The sequence below is a fragment of the Lytechinus variegatus genome, chromosome 16 (genome assembly GCF_018143015.1).
Source record: "Lytechinus variegatus isolate NC3 chromosome 16, Lvar_3.0, whole genome shotgun sequence".
NCBI lineage: Eukaryota > Metazoa > Echinodermata > Echinoidea > Temnopleuroida > Toxopneustidae > Lytechinus > Lytechinus variegatus.
The window spans coordinates 17,144,600-17,165,920 of NC_054755.1; the positions used below are offsets into that span (position 1 = coordinate 17,144,600).

The following is a 21,321-nucleotide window of genomic DNA, read 5'->3' on the forward strand; positions in this document are numbered from 1 at the left end:
GATAGTGTAAAACTCTTTGTCCATGATATATTTTATGAAACTTCTATTACATGTCATCCCGTTAAAAATCTGTGAATACACTTGATAACATTAACAATTCATGTAAAATAAATAGAAAAGCAATTGGGGAGTTGTATAATTGTGTCATCATACATGATGGTCACATTTCCAATGGGGGGGGGGGATACCAACAAAATTTGAGATCTCTTTTTTTCAAACTTTCCTTGATTTTTTTTCTTTGATTTTTATCTGTTTTCACAAGAGCTCACTAGATACCTGGGTTCCATTTTCCTTTAGCATAATTTGTTTAACACCTGATTAACCGAAATAGCTCAACAAGATTTTACTACTCCAATTTGAATGTCTGCTCAGTTATTTAGGATATTTGATAACGTATTACAATTTCGTAACAGTTTTAAATAAATGCATCTAGATATGTTTAGTTGTAATAATTATAATAATAAATTGGTACTTATATAGCGCATAATCGATTGAAATTGCTCTAAGCGCTTTGTACAATTAGTTTTGATGTTCTTTATATTGGTAGCTAATTTCATTTATTCATGCACCCATACATATGCAAATTATTTTATCTGTAATTCCCAATCCCTCTGCGCCTCGGAATAGTTCACTAGATAGATGGCGCATAATAAATGCTGTGTTAATTATTATTATTACTATCACTTTAGAGGGTTAACTTTCATACTGTATATTAGTCCAGATTTCCTTGCGATCGAAAATTCCTTAATGTTAAACCTGTAAATTGGAGAGAAAGAAATAGAGAAATACCATATGCGTGAACATGTTGAAAAGGGTTTAAATTTGGCATATAAAAACTATCGTAAAAACTGCTTTAAAAAGACCCCATCACACTTATTCGGAATCAAGCAGAAGCTGGAAACAAAAAATGTTTTAAAAAATCTAGAAATTTTTGGGAGGAACTTATGAATTCACCAAACTGAAGTTGAAAATCTGTAAATTGACCAGGTGAATCATCACACACTCTTCAAAATGAACCGCAATGGACATGATGGAGTCAGATTGATAATTGCTGCAGATTGGCGGATAAAGTGCTACATTCTTGGACATTATCCGCGCATTCTAAATATTTTGTTTGTATTCTGTGTGCATTCGAAATATTTTTTTGTCATTTCTTTTGGCCGTCCCGAAGGTTTTGGTCATGTTCAAAACATTCGAGGGGTATTTTCAAACGGTGTTCGAAGTAGATTTAAATGACCAAAGTGTGGTCGAACAATAGTCCTTTCATTTCGGCCAGTTCTGCTTGATTCGGAATAAGTGATAAAGCGGGGAGTCGTTCGTTGATAGAAAGCTATATGTTAGTGAGCCTCCCCCCTAGAGATATTGATTGATTGATCTTATTTGTCAAGAATATCACAAGAGATTACAATGAAATTGAAGAATACCTTGACAGGATAGCCCATGAAAGCCGAAAGGCCGAATATCAAAAAGTAAGCCCCGTCACACTCATTCGGAATCAGCAGGAATCAAGCAAAACCAGCAGGAATTAAAATTTTCCAAATTCGAGCCACATTCGGGAGGAAATTTCTAATTGATCTAAATTTGTAAAAATGACATTAAATGACTTTAATGCTCCTCAGTGCTGACTGACGTTGCAGCAACATCTAGCCGTGCTTTTATGCGATTCGATTCTTCAAGAAATGCAATCGGAATGTTTCGAATGTTGTTGAAATGTCGTCAGAATATTTGGAACGCAGTAAGAGTCCTGTTGGACTGCACTTTGAATGCCGTTCGATATTTTTCTAGTTCGAATGCACCTCGAAAGTTTTGAGCCTGAGCAAAACGTTCGGGTTGAACACAAGAATGGACCCGAATATTTGGAATGCACTCAGAATGCAGTCAGAATTTTTTAAATGCACTTCGAATATACAGGAATGTGACAGGAATTTTCATTCCGACGGCATTAGGGCTCATTCTGCCTCTAGTGTGACTAGGGTATTAGAGATACTTCATCTGATTATGATTGTAAATAATGTAAAATCAGAATAGCTGAAAATTGTGGAGTTCCTAACGCTAAAAGAATCGTATTTCTCTCTACAAAATATTAGGTTGATCAGTTGAGTGCTTCTATCCATCCAGGAATCCATTCTAATGATATGCTTTGTTGAAAGACTTTATCCAAACTTATTTTTGTCTTAAATTGTTCCTTGAGAACAAATTAGTGGATGGCTTGACCAGGAGTGCTTTAAAGACTGGATCTTTTAGCAGAATGGCCATTAAGTTTTTATTTCGCGTATCCTTGGCGGGTATGTGTTTTGATTTTTTTTCAAATTTGATTTGTAAACTGTGAAAGAAATAAAAAAATCTATCTCTATCAAAAAAATAAATAATAGTGATACCCTGCTCAATGACTTCATAATACTTTATATCGAAAAATTTGAAATTGTCGAGAATTTCTGAATCTGAAAATTTGATTAGACTTTATGAAAGAACAATAATTCCTCGCACAAAGCACATAAACAACTGCATGGGCGGAGGAAACTAGGGGGCAAGTGCCCCCCCCCCACACACACACACACACAATTTCCCTAGGGAATAAAAATTTCCTTTATCAAAATGGAAAGTGCCCTTTTTCCGAATGTAATGTGCCCGTTTTCAAAATGAAATACCCTTTTTGATATGAAACAATGCACTTTATGTTTACCTAGAAAAACAAACAAATTTTGGCTCGCGCTTCGCGCTCGCATTGATTATCGTATAGTAAGGTACTCATAATTTCCTTGATTACAAAATAGCTTAGAGTGTTCAGTTTTCTGGATGGAATGTCACAAATTTGGGGCTCGCGTTTTGCGCTCGCATAATAATGAGATACTCATTTTGTGCTTGGTTACAAAAGTGCTTAGAATCTCCAGTTTTAGGTTTGAATATCACACATTTTCAGATCGCGATTCGTGCTCGCATTATTCGATCTGCGAGATATCTGTCCTATTAATCAGATACTAAATGCAGTTCTTATCAGGTCCCTTTTGTGGTCATACCAAACTTTCAGCTCACGCGAATGCGCTAGTTAGATACACAACTTTTTCATGATTACCAAAACTGCTTTCAAATCTAAGTCATTGAAATGTTGAAAAGTTTGAGCTTGGGATTCGCACTGGCAACATCTTGCTAGGATGCCATTTTAACAGCAATTAGCGCCAAAATTACGCAACAAACAACTACTTCACGCAGATAATAATTCATGGTGAAATATCCGTTTGCACTAAAAATGCCAATTTTGACATATAAATGCCCCTTTTTGGCTTTGCCCCCAAAACGAAAATACGTTCCGCCACCCTGAATAACTGGTTACAAATGAAAGCCCAAAAAAAAAAATGACCAGATTTATAACCTTTGCAGGCAATCTTCTAACATGAAAAAAGGCCTTTTGAAATATTACATTTCATTTCAGCTCTTTCTTCCACAAACTCATTCAAAATATGCAAAGCTAGACATTACTTATACTTACAATTCTCGAAGTAGAGATTTTTCATTGGAATGACTTCACACCAACTAGAACTGCAATCGTATCAAAACATTGTGCATGCACTGGCACCTGTGATTTAATAGAGGGCAGCAAACAGAAGGAGAGAGAGAGAAAACTCTAGATGATATCACTGTAGAGATCAGTGGATGATATACATTTTCAAGATATTAGAGGGCGCCATTTCTTAAAGTAATGGTCTCTAATGCCTAAAAGCTCTTGGATTGTTTGAATGATACAATGGGCAAACCCTGAAAATGTGACATCAAATTTGATAAAAACAAGGAAGTTAAGGTCATTTTACTATTTTTCCGACTTTGCGATAGAGGGAGCTATTTATTAAGGTTATGGTCACTGATGCGTAAAAAAACGTTTTGATTATGAGGGATGATACCATAGGCAAACTCTAAAAATATGAGACCAAAATGAATGAAAGCAAGGAAGTTATGGCCATTTTACTATATTCCCCTTTTCAATAGAGGGCGCTATTTATTAGGGCGATGGTCACTGAAGCGCAAAAAGCAAGTGAATAATGAAGGAATGTTACCATAAGCAAACCTTGAACATATTAGACCAAACTGGATGAAAACGAGGAAGTTATGTCAATTTTACATTTTGCAACTTTGGTTCTATAAGCAGAGTTGCCAAGAATTTCCCCTTGCTAACCGGGGAATAACGTGGCAGACAAATACATTTAAATCTTTGGGAATCCATTTTTCACTTAATTTTGGTTCACTCTTTGATATCAATTATAAGGTAAATTGAAAAGAATGGAACAGACTTTTAATTGCTGGCAAATGAGGAATCTTTTTTTGATTGGTAGAATTTGCGTTATAAAGTCTTTTATTTTACCTCAATTTTTTTAATAATAATAATAATAACTTTTATACCTCTTTTCTGTTTTTGGTATCGAAGTTCCTTCTGAATTTTACAAGGACTTGAATAAATTGTTTTTAGATTCGTTTGGAAGGAGGCAAGGACAGTGTTTAAAGAAAACTGAATGTGCAATGATTATAGCCAATGTGGCCTTCGAATGGTAGACCCCTATGCTCTATCTCAAAAGATATATTGGGTTCAATATCTTCTTGATGACAGATAAACTTCGACATGGAAATATATTGCATTGTCCTTTTTTGAATCTTTTCATCAAGATTCAAATATTCTTTGGAAAGCATATGCCCCTGAATGTGTTTTAAGATCTCTGGGATGTACACAACTCGCTGATTCTCTAAGCACCTGGTATATATATCAAGAACAGGCCACTTTTGATATCTTTGATTGTAGTTTTTCTTACTAAGGTGCATGTCAGTCATTATGGTTTAACAGATTGATTAGTTCCAAATCCAAACAATTTTTTTTTTACTTTGGTGCATGGAATGATTAAAAATGTTCACACGATATCAGATTTGCTTAATCCACCCTCCCTGGCCATAAATTGTTTGAAGAATTAATCTTGGATTTTAATATAACCCGTTCTGACAGAAGAAAATTTTCTAATCCAGAATACCTAAAGAATTGCTTATTCCCAATCTTCAAACTGCTGGTGTCTATAATAGTGATGATGTTCATTATAATTATGTTAATTCTCAAATTGATAGGTATTTAAAAATTACCCCGCTATGCTTATAATATCTTGAGTGGAAAATATAGCCCTGACGCACGTAATGAACATTGGAGCAGTATCTTACAGTGCAATAACTTCACATGTTCGACACTAAAATTCGCATTTTTATTTCAAAGCATTGCTTTTAATGATTTTCTTTTTAAAATTAAAATGAAAGTTTCCCCTTTGTGTGAATTGTGCATTAAAATTCCCTGAAACATCGGTTCATATATTTTGTGATTGTGAAAAGGTTTCATCCCTGTGGCAAGACTTGTTAACTGTTTAAATACAAAAGTTTAATTCCAATTTTACTTTATCTAATTTCAGAAAAATGTTTGGTGATCCGGTTGATAACTTCATATCCTACTTATTTTTAATATTGAAGTTCTTCATTTACATTTGTAAATTCAGCAAAGTTGACCCAAACTTTGGAGCCTTTTGATCCTTTGTTAAGAAGCAAAAAGAAATTGAATATTGTGTGGACCAAAAAAGACACAAACTCGCGGCTCATTTTAAGAAATGGAAGTTTGAATTTACAATGTTTGTCATCTGCACACGTATCATTGTACGTATCCTGTTAACTGTGTATAAGCGAACGAACACTAGCCATTATTTGTGTTAAATATCATGTCTGTGCCATTGCATAAAACTTTCCACTTTTTTGCATTGACGCCTACAGGCGACAAGTATTTCTTTTGCAGGAGTTTCTGCATTTATTGTAAAGTCAAAATGCATTTACAATACATAAACATAATCGTAGAAAGTACAGTGTAAAGTGAAAAATTTATATCAGTGTCATAACAATATTTAGACATGAATACAATTTAAGGTTAAGACAAAGTAGTGAAAAACAAATGCAGTGGCAAACTATATAAGCAAAATAAATGCTTGAGTAATAGCAGCCAATGCCCTGTTGTTCCGTATTCCTATTCCGTCGTCTTCTTCTTCTGTCTTCAATCTTCTGTCTGCTTCTTCCACAAAATCCCATTCGTTTATTACGTAGTTTTTGTTAGCTCTGCCCTGGATCCGTTCCTCATTCAAATTCATCCAAATTTGGTAGACATGTTGTCCAGCATCTCTAGTTGTGCACCATGTCTTCCATTTTCCAAAATCACTCATGCATGACCATTCCGGCGCAATTTTGTAAATTTCAAGTCCATTTGCATACTATTCCTCATCCCGTCCTAACTCCCTTATCCTGCATGCTAAAGACTTCTAACTAGTTGCAGTACATTATTTAAGAGTTGTTCTTTTATATTGAAAAAAAACGACCTGCCCTTCAAAATGCCGTCTTCTTGCCCTAAATTCAAATCCAAGATAGTCTATGTTCAAAATTTTCATATTTATTGAAATGCAAAGAAGGAAATTCGTAAAATGGCCGTAACTTCCTTGTTTTTTTTTCCCTCTCATATTTTCATGGTTTACTAATGGTATCATCCTACACAATATTCACTGGTTTGTTACGTATCAGTGACCATTATAAAACAGCACCTCTTATTGAAAAGTCGAAAATAGTAAAATGGCCATAACTTCCTTGTTTTCATTCATTATGGTCTGACATTTTCAGGGTTTTGCAATGGTAACATGTTTACTAATTAATTTGTTTTTTACCATAGAGATCAGTGACAATTGTCTTAATAAATAGCACCCTCTATTGAAAAGTGCAAAATAGTAAAATGGCCATAATTTCCTTGTTTTCATTCATTTTGGTCTAATATTTTTAGTGTTTGCTAATGGTAACATCCTTCATAAAAATCCACTGGTTTGTTACGCATCAGTGACCATTACCCTAGAAATAGCGCCCTCTGTTGAAAAGTTGAAAATAGTAAAATGGCCATAATTTCCTTGTTTTCATTCATTTTGGTCTAATATTTTTAGTGTTTGCTAATGGTAACATCCTTCATAAAAATTCACTGGTTTGTTACGCATCAGTGACCATTACCCTAGAAATAGCGCCCTCTGTTGAAAAGTCGAAAATAGTAAAATGGCCATAACTTCCTTGTTTTCATTCATTATGGTCTGACATTTTCAGCGTTTTGTAATGGTAACATGTTTATTATTTAATTTGTTTTTTACGCATCAGTGATCATTACCATAATAAATAGCGCCCTTTATTGAAAAGTCTCAAAGTGTAAAATTTTCATAACTTCCTTGTTTTAATTTATTTTGGTTTCTTATACTCATTAAGCAACTCCTGGGGAAAAATGAGATTGATCGGTTGAGTCATGCATGAGTAATTAAAGATTGAATTAAAAATGACCAGTTTTGAAAGTCACAAGAGTCATTTATCAGATTGCGCAAATATAAAGTTGGGCAAAAAATTGTTTTTAGGTGAATTTTATGGGGTTATGCTGTTTTACTATCCATCATTTACCCACTTCATACCAAATTTTGATATCGTATGTTCATGGCTGAGTGATCATGATGTATTGCAGGGGCCGCGGAAGCGGGGGGGGGGGGCTTCAGATCCCTAGTTTTTTCCATAAGCAATGTAATACGATTGTGATATTTGGCATGGTCAGCCCCCCCCCCCTTGAAAACTGCTCTGCGGCCCTGTATTGTGACGTATCATCATAGGGGTTTTTTGGTAGTATCTTCTACAACTTGTTAGATCATGTTAAAATTTGAAAATGTTGATGGCTCCCCCGATTATAGGCCCCTCCCCCATCTAAACTTCTGGATCCACCACTGATCTGTCCATTCATTTAACTGATCCTGAGAAATTGTTAGGAAAAGTATACATTTATGCAGTATAAAGTGTATTCATTCCTAAGTTTTCGAATGTGCTCGCTCAACCATGAAAATGGTTAAAGTTCGGAAAGTGTTTTGGTGATAGAAATGGTGGATGATAAAAACTACAGCAATTAGAGACACTTTTGAAACCAAATTTGCCTCCAATATTCACTTTATTACCCTTTAAAATGAGTCTGCGACATTGAAAATACCAATTTTCCCACTTTGATGCGTGCTCACACATCCATAAATAAACAAATCGATTTCATTTTTGCACAGAATTCTGCCCGTAGGTTGATAAACATTACTGCCAAACGACATTGGTAAAGACAGCCTTGAAAAAAAAGTTCCACCATATTGAACAAGGGGTTACGTATGCTTAAACATATGCACCAATAATGTACACAAGTCTATGAGAGAGGAAGTCAAAATTTTAACAAATATGAAATGAGGGTTTGTTTCGTGGATGGTTTTTGTTACTTCTGCCAACAGTTATTTCATGAAACTTCGCACATGGCTTCAGAGTAACACTATCCAAAAGGTGCGCACACCAAAATAACCCTTCGATACGGTGCAGAGTGGGGCCAAGGCCTTGAACTTTATTCTCATTTGCATAATTTTTAAATATTGTGTGCTCACTGATGCATTAAACATCGGGATTTTCATGAAAATCAAATCAAATGAACTGTGCAAGGAGTTTTGTGCCATATATCCATAGTTACAAATTGCATTTTTTCCAATAACGTAAAAAAAGAGCTAATCACATTCCACATGTTCATTCAAGCGTAAATGTTTAATTTGACACCTTTGGATCATTGAAGCATGATAATTGGTCATGAACATAACGAAAAAGTTGAGAAAAGATCATTTTCAGTTACCAAAATGAAGCAATACTTGCCTACAATATTTGAAAATCGCATTTTTTTGTTTCCAATAAATGTTCATTGAACCGTGAAACTATGAATATTGTTGAAGATAGTCTTCCCCAAAATAACTGTCATCATATTATAGCATTTTTATTGATATCTTAACTGAAAATCTTATCTTTTCTAACAGTATTAGTTATTGGCACTTTGACACTCATCCAAACTTTCTCTTTCTTTCTTTTCTTGTGCGCCTCGGAATAGAATATTTCTAGATAGATGGCGCTATATAAATGCCAATTTTTATTATTATTATTAGAAATGTGTAAAAACCCAATTATAGCAAATTTGGACTTGAGTTTATTCAACCGTGAAATTTAGCTTAAAAAGTTGTATCGTTTTTTAAAAAGTACTTTTTACAAGCCTTCTGACTATTTTTCATGATGAGAATGTGGAATTAGTTCCAATAAAATGGAATCAGAGTCGTGATATTTTGCTTGTGACTTTTGAAAAGTGACATTTTTTTACTTCTAATGCTGCTCATTGAAGCATGACGTAAGATACGTCCACAACATTTACTCAGAGGGTAGATTATAAAATTACTTACACACTCATGTAAAAATACATTAAAAACTCGCATGGGTTCGGGAATTATTGATGTTTGTTTAGGGGGGCTTACTTTTTTGTTGTGTACATTTAAAATTTCTGTTTGCGCCTCTTGTTCGCAGTTATTATCTAAATTTATTTACATAGGCATCTCGTTTTGAAGATCACAACCATAATTGCCCATCATATTAAAAAAATATAGCTCGCGCTCGCATCATTTAAAAAGGGTTTATCATGTTATTACATATTAAGTTTATTTTATAAGTATAAAGCTAATTATTGACTGTTAGGACTACCCTTTCAAAGAAACAAACAATTATCAACTTTAAGCTGCCGATCGAGGAAAATATGGCTGAAAAAAAAAATCCCCCCCCCCTATTTGACGAAAGTTGGATCCGCCGGGAGGGAGGCAGGGGACACGTGCACCCCAAAAATGAAATAAAAAACAGGGAAATTAATGTTTTCCAAAATGGGAAAGTTCCTTTTTCAAAAATAAATATGCCGTTTTCGTGTTTTTTCGAAGTAAAATACTCTTTTTAAAGTATACAAGTTAAGTTAAGTTTTCAGGCTGGAATTGCAAATTTTCAGCTTACGCTTCGCACTCTCATTCGATTGGTGAAATATGCATCCTAAAGAGGTCACTAAATGCTTTCTTTAACAGGTTCCTTTTCTGGTCAGTATGTTTAAGCTCGCGTTTCGCGCTCGTGTTAATTCTTTATAGTTAGATGCACATCTTTTTAATGACAGCAGAAATTTTGCTCGGATTTAAAAAAAAAATTATTTTAATTTGTTATTGAAATCCCTAAAGTTTTAGCTTGTGATTCACACTCGCAACACCTCGCAATAATGCCATTTTAAGAAAACGTTTTACAACTTCACCTTTGAATTTGTTTTACCATGCCGCTCGCTCATATACTCTCTCCCGAAAAATAAAGCCTAAATATACGTTTTGCCATAAAAAGAAATCACTTCAAAAAAGCAGATGATAATCTTAAGGTGAAAATATCACCAAAGTGTCCATTTTGACGTATGAGTTTCATTTTTTGGCTTTACCCCCCAAACGAAAATTCGTTCGGCCGCCCTTGCCTTCCCATCCTCATAACAATTGAACGGCAAAAGTGTCCCCCGCCCCCTCCCCATTGCCTCTGCCTCTGCTTTCCCGGTTTTCATTTTTCGGATTAACGAACCTTATTTTGTTTTCGGATTAACGAACCTTATTTCGTTTTCGGATTAACGAACCTTATTTCGTTTTCGGATTAACGAACCTTCGGAACAACGAACTTTATTTCGTTTTCGGATTAACGAACCTTCGGAACAACGAACCTTATTTCGTTTTCGGATTAACGAACCTTCGGAGCAATGAACCTGATTTCGTTTTCGGATTAACGAACCTTCGGAGCAATGAACCTGATTTCGTTTTCGGATTATCGAACCTTCGGAAAAACGAACCTTATTTCGTTTTCGGATTATCGAACCTTCGGAATAACGAACCGTCGGAATAACGCCACAAATGATCGGATTAACGAACCCTTTTTCGTTTTTGGATTAACGAACATCGAAGTATACGCAATTTACGTGTTTCGGAATTACGAACCTTCGGAATAAGGAACCTTCGGAATTACGAAGTTTCGGAATTACGAAGTGTAACCAAATCAAGCTAAGTTCCCCAGAGCTATCTACCCTTTAGAAAAAAATGTATCTGCCGGGAATCGAACCCGGGCCCCCAGCTTTGAACGCCGCACAGTAGGCCGGGGCGAAACAAAAGTGCGCCAAAAGTCCATTTTGGGCAATTTCAGATTTTTAATATTTGTCATGCCCAGCTGAAAGACAATACTTTGAAGAATATTTCAGCAAAATATTTCATTCCGGAATATGCATAAAGGTTGTTAATTTCCTACCTCAAATCGTAAAATGTGACATTTTGCGAAATGTCGCGTATATGACATCCTATAGTTGAAAACAGGCCATTTCACAGGAGGTTTTTCATGTAGGAATCTGAAATGGCTCCCACATAATCCTGATAATATTCTTTTTTCGTGTGAAAGGGTTCAAAGTAGATAAAAGACACATTTTAAGAGGTTTACAGGATGATTTTTCCTCGAAATAGGCTGAAAAATCCATGTTTTTTGCATTTACAATAGAATAGTTTAGATTTCCGTTGATTTCCGTCTAAATTCTATAAACATCATTTTTCCCGATGTCTAAGCTTTAAGTCGATACCAAATTTAGCTGCCCGTATTTGCCCCTTTATATTAGTTTTTATATTAGAGCCGATTTAACTTGACACAACGCCCCAAAAACCTGTTCAAAAACGGTCATTTTTATGCCGCGCAGTCATCTTTAGCGCACCGCATGGGGGTACATTGCCGTTGGCTTTTGCACGGTGAGGACAATTCCCCTTCCATTCCATGAAAGTGACATGAATTCCGGGCTTAATCTAAACAAAATAAATGTTGCTAAAGCAAATAAGGCCTATACCCACGACTCTTCCAGGGAAAAAAACTTACTTGTAGAATAATTTCATCCCAAAACTCTCGTACTAGTGATACATTCGTGGTGTTATATACTCTGCGTTTTACACAAGTCAATACAGCTTGATAAAACAAGGTTAATATTTTTCAGATTTTAAAATTTTTGTTTCTAAATGTAATTAGTAATCATTATGATGCAGTAAAAATTATTTTCGGCATCTCTTAAAACACTTTTTAGGCATAAACTAACATTCACTCTGGCCAACTTTAAAGAAGCACATAACATGCATAACATAAAGTTTATATAGGCACTATGTAAACTGTGTTTTCACAGACATTTCAAGTAGATAATCAAAATTTGGTGTCAAGGTGATGTAATATCAGCTTTAAATTATGTTCAGTCGATTTTACGCCCAAAACTACCCTTAATCAACATATTAAAGTAAAAATCTAACACGGAATATAATTTGGGCGCACTTTCAACTCATTCTGGCCCACTGTGCGCCGGTGCCTTAACCACTAGACCACAGAGACGGGTTAGTGGCTAGGCGACCCTGATCCAATTGACCGTCAGACCGTCAGACAGATTTTCGACACCATACCAATTATAATTTCCTTTGTCAACTTCACCTGACAAAGGAAATTATAATTGGTATGGTGTCGAAAATCTTAAATCTTATCTTCTTGTAAGAATCTGTACATCTTGACACCATGATCACCAGCCTGTACCTTATCATCTCAGAGATACCATTATACAGTATGGCATATAATGTAAACAAAGGTCATTGACCTTTGAAAGTCTTTGACCTTCAATTTTATCGGTGAATGTGCATTGTAGGTACTTAATTTTTATTTTATTTGATATTCTGGTAAGAATTTGTGCATTTTGACCCCACTATCACCAACCTGCACCTTTCCATCTCAGAGATACCATTATACAGTATATATGAAAAGGTCACTGACCTTTGGCCTTTGAAAAAAAGCACTTTCCCCAACCCGTATTCCTCCTACCTTTTTGGGGGGTAAATGTTGACACCCATACCTACTCAAATCAGTCAAAAAAAACATTTCCAATAATTTTATTCCAAATTGGTTCTTTTGGGGGCTAATTTATGGATACTACATAGGATATACCCGTTTTGAAAAAAAAAAACATTTCATTTGCCCACCACTAATAATATTATGTTCCCTATAGTTCGGTCTGTTAGCATAAAAAAAAACCTACTTGTGGACACGGTGGACAAAAGCAAGATTTTTTCTCCAGACCTTTGTTTAGGTATAAGAATTAGAAATGGGGTATGCTCCAAAAAATCTGACTGCAGGAACAGTGAAAAAAATGAGTGAAAATGTCAGAATTTATGAGCTTAGATTGGTCTGATATATAGACTAGCGCTTGTGCAAAACTCAATAGCAGTGCATTATTTTTCATTGGTTTAGTTCTTGAATTCAGACCCTTTTTGAACAGATGTTGTGTTTGTCCTCACATCTCATCAATGCACTAAATATCTGAATGCAAAACAAGCCGAAGGTTGGCGGCGGAGGGGGTTCAATGTTGGTGTGTATGTACACATTTTGGTTTTGGGGTAAAGATGTGCAAGACACATTTTTTGCATGTGTTGAAAATTGTGTTGCCATGGTAACAGTTTATTATGGCAAAAATAAGGTACAAATATTGCAGTTAGAATTACTTCCTCTGTTTTCATCCAATTCTCATGAAATTTGGCACACACATTGGTCTAGAGGTGAAGATTTCTAAGACACATTTTTGTGTGTCTTTCAGAAAACTTGTTGCCATGGTAACAACATATCATTTGGTGAAAATTGGTGAAAAAAACTTACAATTCAAACTGCTTCATCAGCTTTCAATCAATTCTCATGAAATTTGGCACACACATTGGTATTAAAGTAAAGATGTACAAGCACTTTTTGTGTGTGTTTCAGAAATTGTGTTACCATGGTAACAACATATTATATGTCAAAATTTATGTAAAACCTTGCAATTTGAACTACTTCATCAGTTTTGAACCAATTCTCATGAAATTTGGCTCACACATTGGCCTCGAGGTAAAGATGTGCAAGACCATTTTTTGTGTGCATTTGTCAGAGAGTATATTGCCATGGTAACCACAAATGATAAGCCAAAAATGCAGAAAAACTCATTGTAGATCAATCTACTTCCCTTTTTTAATCAATGCTCACAAAACCTGACACAAATATTCATTTTGGGTAAAGATTCATATTCAATATTAAAGGGGAATCCAGCCTTTGTCATAAAATGTTGTGTGGAAAAGGAGAAAAATAAAATGGTGAAAATTTAAAAGAAATCGGACAAGCAAAATAAAGTTATGGTTGCTTTAAAATCAAGATCCCTGAGGCTACTAGTATGTTAATTTCGAATCGGCAATGGGTAAGTAAATTATGACAAGGGGCGAGGCCGCAAGGACAACTTTCCCATTGACCTTGTACTTAATTATCAGGATTTTTGGTTTTCTCCTAAATCCCTATTCCATTGGGGCCGTAATATAAACCCGTCAGTATGTTCTATGTTCTCATGAAAGAAAGATATGATTTGAAATAAACCTTTCGAAAAAAGACATTTTAGTCAATTAATTATTCCTGTACATGGAAGAGTGGTACTTGCCTTAAATCACTATGACATCACATATGCGGCCAATTTGAAGCCTTCATGGGTGTAGTGATTACCAATGTTTACAACTTTTATATATTCACAACTTTCTTATGGTTTGTCCGATATTGTTCAAACTTTAACCTATTGTCTGATTTTTCCTTGAATTTATATTAACAAGTGCAGATATTTTTCTATATATATATATATTTCTATAATTAGTTGAATGATTAAAGGTACACTTTATAATATGTCAGAAAAAATATACTTGGAGAGAGAGAGAATAAAAAAAGGAGAGAGGAAACATAAGATGGTATGGTGAAGCTCAAAATCAAGAGTGATGTGATAAAGTAAAAAAAAAAGAGTAGGAATAAAATATGAATAAAAGACTGAGTAGGTGAATATAAATAAACAATTATTAATTGGCTATTGTAAACAATTTTTATCAAAGCAGAATGCATTAAACTTCAAATGAATGGTCTGAACTCTGAAGTGCAAAGGACTCTTCTTATCTTTTAAGGAGGGCATTTCTTTGCTCAAAAATATATCAGCCCCCTATTTTTTTTTGGGGGGGAGGGTTAAGTTTTCCTAGTCATAATCCTTTAACTTTTACTTTTATAAGGTCATTTTCTAGAGACCCCCCCCCCAAAAAAAAAGGGAGTAATGTATCGCTTTAAAAATGCAAAGACGCCTGAGGGGCAAAGGCGTAGACTGGTTTGAGCATAGGGAAGTAGAACTAAAAGTGGTATTAGGAGGGTTGCACATCTTGGGGAGGTGGAACTAAGGTTTGGAAAATCAGCCGTTGGAAGTAGAAGGGGTACACACTTCGTTTTGCTTGCCAGTGTCGGAACTCCTCTGCTTCAGCGGACGGTTACACATTCACCCAGTATACCCCAGCCTATGTCCTTGGAGAGATGCTTATTTTAAGAGTGTTTACCATGTTTATGTTCCTAATAGCCATCGCCTTTAACCTTCCTTATTTTTATGTCAGATATTAAGAACCAATCCCGCCCCTCCCCCACACCTAGAAATATTACTGAAGGTGATTAATACCCCCACACTCAGGCGTGAACATTTTAATGCAGTTTAGAACTTAATATGAATCTTTACCCCAAGATGAATATTTCTTCCAACTTTTATGAGAATTGACTAGAAAAGGGGGAAGTATACTTTGATCCACAATGAGTTTTCCTGCATTTCTGGCTGTCATACGTGGTTACCATGGCAATATACTGTCTGAAAAATGCACACAAAAATGGTTCTTGCACCATCTTTACCTCAAGGCCAATGTGTGAGCCAAATTTCATGAGATTTGGTTCAAAACTGATGAAGTAGTTCAAATTGCAAGGTTTTACATAAATTTTGACATATAATATGTTGTTACCATGGCAACACAATTTCTGAAACACACACAAAAAGTGCTTTTTATGTCTTTAATACCAATGTGTGTGCCAAATTTCCTGAGAAATGATTGGAAACTGATGAAGCAGTTTGAATTGTAAGTTTTTTTTTACCATTTTTCACAAAATGATGTTGTTACTATGGCAACAAGATTTCTGAAAGACACACAAAAATGTTTCTTAAACATCTTCACCTCAAGACCAATGTGTGCCAAATTTCAGATGAAAACAGAGGAAGTAGTTCTAACTGCAATATTTGTACCTTATTTTTGCCATAATACACTGGTACCATGGCAACACAATTTCCAACACATGCAAAAAAATGTGTCTTGCACATCTTTACCCCAAAACCAAAATATTACATACACACAAACATTCAACCCCCTCCGCCGCCACCCTTCGGCTTGTTTAGCGTCTGCATTCAGATATTTTTATTTAGTGCATTGATGAGATGTGAGGGCAAACAGAACATCTGTTCAAAAAGGGTCTGAATTCAAGAACTAAATCAATGCTAAATAATGCACTGCTATTAAGTTTTGCACAAGCGCTAGTCTATATATCAGACCAATCTATACTCATAAATTCTGACATTTTCACCCATTTTTTCACTGTTCCTGCAGTCAGATTTTTTGGAGCATACCCCATTTCTAATTCTTATACCTAAACAAAGGTCTGGAGAAAAAAAAAACATGTTTTTGTCCACCGTGTCTACATAATTTCGCTAACAGACCAGACTACTAGCTTAGTTGGCTCTTTCCAAGTGACTTAATTCTTAGCATGCCATGATGAAGAGAATTATAATGGTAATTATTTCCAGTCAGTTCTCCCGCTGGGAGAACAGCTTTCGGAACTGTAGTGGCTACCATGGGTAAATATACCGTTATCATTATTATTATTATTATTAAAATGAGCTGACAAACTGTACTTGTACTATTAAGAATACATGTCACAATCGCCTATCCGAGACAACAAAAACTTTAAACAAGAGTGTAATTTAAATTCTAGTTCAGAATATGGTCAATTAATTATGACATTTTTTTTTTAGAAATCAGTAGAAAACTATACAAGAGATTGGGATTTGAATTTTACATATTTATTAGAGGAAGATGATACATCTTCTGTCCTTAAATTTTTGCTTATTGCCGGGTTTTTCTTTTGTTTTTTAGTCGAGCAAAACGTGCAAAATTGACAGTAGAATTAACAACATGGCATAATGGGGGGGGGGGTTACATTTTGCCTGAAAGCCTGTCCCACATGAAATTGCATATATGAACTTATGAGCTACCATTATGTGTTACTTAAATTATCTACATTCTTACCTACAGAGCGTTTGCTACTCGCTTTCTTATCCGAATTTTCGTAATTAACTTTAAGTGTCCACTCTCCAGCTGCATTGTTGACTGTTAGGTGAACTTGAGTTTGGGCCTTCAAATTTCCAGTTTTAGCACCTCCCTTGATGTAAAACCTGGAGGAGGAGGATTTGTCCGGTCGGATAATTTCCCCCAGGATCTTCTTCGACGGTATGCCACCAACAACGAAACGGAGTGTCGTTGTCCACATTCCATTTGCTTGTGGTGGATTTCCAATGAAGTATGGACACGCTGTCGGATGAAAGATTCTATTTTATTTGATTTTGTTTATTTAATTTTATTTCATTTGATTTTATTATTTACTTCTACAATTCAGTTTCAGTTTCATTTATTTCACATCTCTCATAAAAACCTTCAAATAACAGATACAATATGAAAACATTTTCATACAAATATACACAACAGAAACAAAGAAGTAAAAAATACACGATAAATCAATTGTAAAAACGTGGACAGATTGCAGTGAATAATAAAAAGTAGCGGCGGATGTGGGGGATCAGCAATAAGCCATTGGCCTGTCTAGGCTGATCCCTTGTATACTGTAAAAAATGAAACCAGTTATGAATGACCCTTCATAAATATATATATATATATTAATCAGGGGTGGGGGTGGAGAAGGGGGTAACATGCAATAAGTTGAATTTACCTATTAATGTAACAATTCAATAAAAATAAAGATATAGGTCTATAATTGGTTTGAAAAACTCTTAAAACTGGTATTACTTTTGCTAGATCTAGGAAATTTCCCTTGGGCAAGAGATGTATTATAAATATCACAAACTGGATAACTATGGCAAGAACACTACATTTAATGATCTTAGGATCAAGATCATCATACCCTGAACTCTTACTGGGATCCAGTTTATGAACCACTTCCAAAATATCTCCTTGTGTTAAATTAAATGAAGTTACTTCTGCAAATCTTTCGTATAATATATTTTTCATGAAATAACACAATATATGATTATGGTTGTAGAATCATGGAAAAACTGTACTAAAAATATTATTCCAAGCAAAAATGATCTATTACCAAATTATTATAACACTTGCAATTTGCAGAGGCAAGATTGTCATCGAAAGCAGATTGCCCAAAAAACGGCTGCTCAAGATTCGAAACTGTTTGAGTTGACTGTTACGTTTAAATATCTGTTCATAATTTGAATAATGAAGATGGAGATGATAAGGATGAGGATGATGGTGACATATAAAATAATAATGATAATAATGATATAGGGTATTTATATTGCGCACATATCAACCTTGTTTAGTGCTCAAGGCGCTCCTATATTACCCGGCTAAGCTAGAAATACAATTTCTTGATATATTCTTATGAAATGGACAAAATAACCTAACTTTGAGCATCTAAGGGGCATTTAAATAATCGCATACATTCGTAATTCCGAAGCTTCAACTAAAATAGCCTACATATAGCGAGGAGATATGATCGAAACATACCAGTTATTTCATAGGTATGACCAGGAGGTAGTGCCAGGTTTGGGTCAGGTGCATGGGCCTACCAGAGGACATGATAAAAATTGTACATTCCTAGGTCAGTAATTGAGAAACGTAAGAATTCTTTTTACATAAGAATTAGGAAACCTTGGAATAGTCTCAGTAATGAATTAGTAAATACACCCAGTGTCCACAGCTTCGAGAATGGATTTGATAAGTATTGGAGATGTGAACCAGTGAAGTACAAGTTTGACGCTGGCCCACCAGGACATGATCCGGTCAACCTAAAGAGGAGACAGAATTTGGAGCTAAATACAGAGTCTTAGACTGCGCTCAGAAGCATCCAAAAGTATCCGTAAGTAAGTATATTGTCTCCTTTTGGTTAAAAAATACGTAAATTTGTCTCACCTGAACTATCGGTAGTTTCAGATCCACTTAGGGGAAAGTATTCTGTATAAGTTTCTACGGTTATATCACTAGCTAATTCGGTTTTACCCATGGTTGTGGCTATCACTGCACTTAAAAGTGTGACGTTTCCTTCAATTCTTGTTGCAAAACTGAGGACATCTAGAAAATTCCAGTTGATATAAATCGCGCATTGATATGTTTTAATATCATGTGAAAAAACGGCATGAGTGAGCGCGAGATAAAAAAAGTTCCTTCTTATTTCATTATTATCATCGTCGGCGAAACTTATTTCATAGATCCCTTCCTAGAAAAGAAATAGAAATTAATTGTATAAAATTAATAAATTAAATAACTGTTATTTATTACGTTTTGCCTAAAGATGAGAAATAAAGATGGAAGCAACGCATAAACTAAACCGATTCACATACTTGTACAGAATAGTAGTCTTGAAAATGTATTTTTTGCGATCCCGTTCTTTGAATTATAACATTTATATAAAATGATACAATGCATATTGTACATACCTTGACTGTATTGACCAAGATGATGAAAATATTGCGAAATCCATTCTGAAATGAGAGACTAGAAACCCAAGGGCCACCAGATTTCCCTCCTAAATTATGTGCACTCCATACGCTCAGTGGATCGAACCTTAATCTGATATCAAGATAATGATATGTATGACCCCATTCACCCGACGCCAAATATTATAATTTCTACCACTTCCCTGTATACATGATGCGTGAAAAACGCGCATGATAATAGTCTGATTCTGCTACCACGTCTGTTGTATGGAGGGGGCGGACGCACATACACAGAATAGACAAAAGGAAGAAATGGCGGCCAACAAAACACTATTGGAGGAATCCAGCACAGAAAGTCTTAAACTGATATGTGAGTTTGCGACATTACCTTCAAGAACAGAGCTATCCGATTCTTTACCTTTGCATCTTAGTGACTGCCATATTAACGGTGAGTGAATTACCTTTGATTTGTGACATTTAGAACCAAAATGCGCATAAATTCGCTTTCATCACATAATCATACAGAGTGTGTGTTAAATAAGTTATACTGCTCAATCATATTTATCTCTATTTGGATAGTCATGCAGACCTCGTAAATTGACTGTAGTGACTGATTAGAAATGATCTTTCTAAAATACAAAATAACAAATAATCTCTGCCATAAAACATAAATGTATTCCGTTCTTACGTGGTCATTAAGTACGTAAAATACAATATAGTGATAAATATTTGTTAAGGGCGTAGGCTACTGTGTGTCGATTATAATGGAAATGGAAAAACACTTTACAGAATAATTGTAATACACAACCGAAGCGAGAAGGCCTACTAGAGCAAAAAGACATTGGAATTATTCAAAAACTGTTTATTACAACATTATTCTTATAGATCGTGGTGGTGACTATAGATATAAGTGTGATCCCTTTGATTTTTATTCATTGAATGAAATCTATTACCAAATTTTCCCAATGTAAACGTGCCAATGGTATGCAAAATACAAACTAGCGTACAGATATCACTAATGCATATTATTCCCCATAGGCCTAAATTCAAGCAGCAAACATATTTCCGGGGGTGATAATAAACTATTGCATCACCCCCCCCCCTCTCCTCTCTCTCCACTTGGATAGTGTAAAGTCATGTATCGTCATATTATGATGTCGGCACATGAACCTTTATCATATACAGGTAACAGTAATTTGGAAAAGTCCATGTTTCGATGTTATTTTGTAGTGATATGCATACGGAATGACACAGCTGACAAGTATGGGTTCACTCTGGACCTCTCTATGATAACTCAAAACACTGATGAATTTACGTTAGTTTTAAACTGCAATTTAGTGTTATCCCTGTCAGTTTCATATCTAGAAATTGCAATATATTTTTCATTTTGTATTTCCTATATCTTATTTCAATATTTCAACGATGTTTACATGTATTTCCACTCTATTTTTCTTTTAAGAAATGTCCAAAAATATTTGAAAATCAAATGAAAATGCATTCAAAAAAATAAAGGAATCTTAGCATGTCTTTGTGTGATTTTATTTAAGCTTCAGAATCTGCTACATATCTTTATTCTACGCCGTTAAAATGCTTCGTGAAAAAGTTTGTTTGTCACATAAAGAAAACAAAAATTGGCACACAGAACCATGATATATATACATTAGTGATTATTTTATCCATCTTGTCATAATTAAGTGCAATTTTCAGTAATCAGGTAATTAACAATACAAACTAATATTGAGACCTTGTAGATCCGAATTCGT

General features: G+C 34.9%; 1 protein-coding gene and 1 long non-coding RNA gene across 2 annotated transcripts in view; one reads left to right on the forward strand and one right to left on the reverse strand.

The window, feature by feature from the left end:
* Positions 1-241: 241 nt before the first annotated feature.
* LOC121429515 lies at positions 242-19,194 on the reverse strand. The gene is made up of 4 exons (XR_005971944.1): positions 19,035-19,194; positions 17,124-17,405; positions 3,488-3,574; positions 242-756 (listed from the first exon to the last, which is right to left on the reverse strand). It is a non-coding gene; the product is annotated as an uncharacterized LOC121429515 (long non-coding RNA).
* A 570-nt stretch (positions 19,195-19,764) lies between these two features.
* LOC121429514 overlaps positions 19,765-21,321 on the forward strand; it is a 35,432-nt gene continuing 33,875 nt past the window's right edge. The window contains exon 1 of the mRNA XM_041626577.1: positions 19,765-20,006. The gene's annotated coding sequence lies outside the window, so the exon portion shown is untranslated. The remainder of the gene's footprint in view (positions 20,007-21,321) is intronic.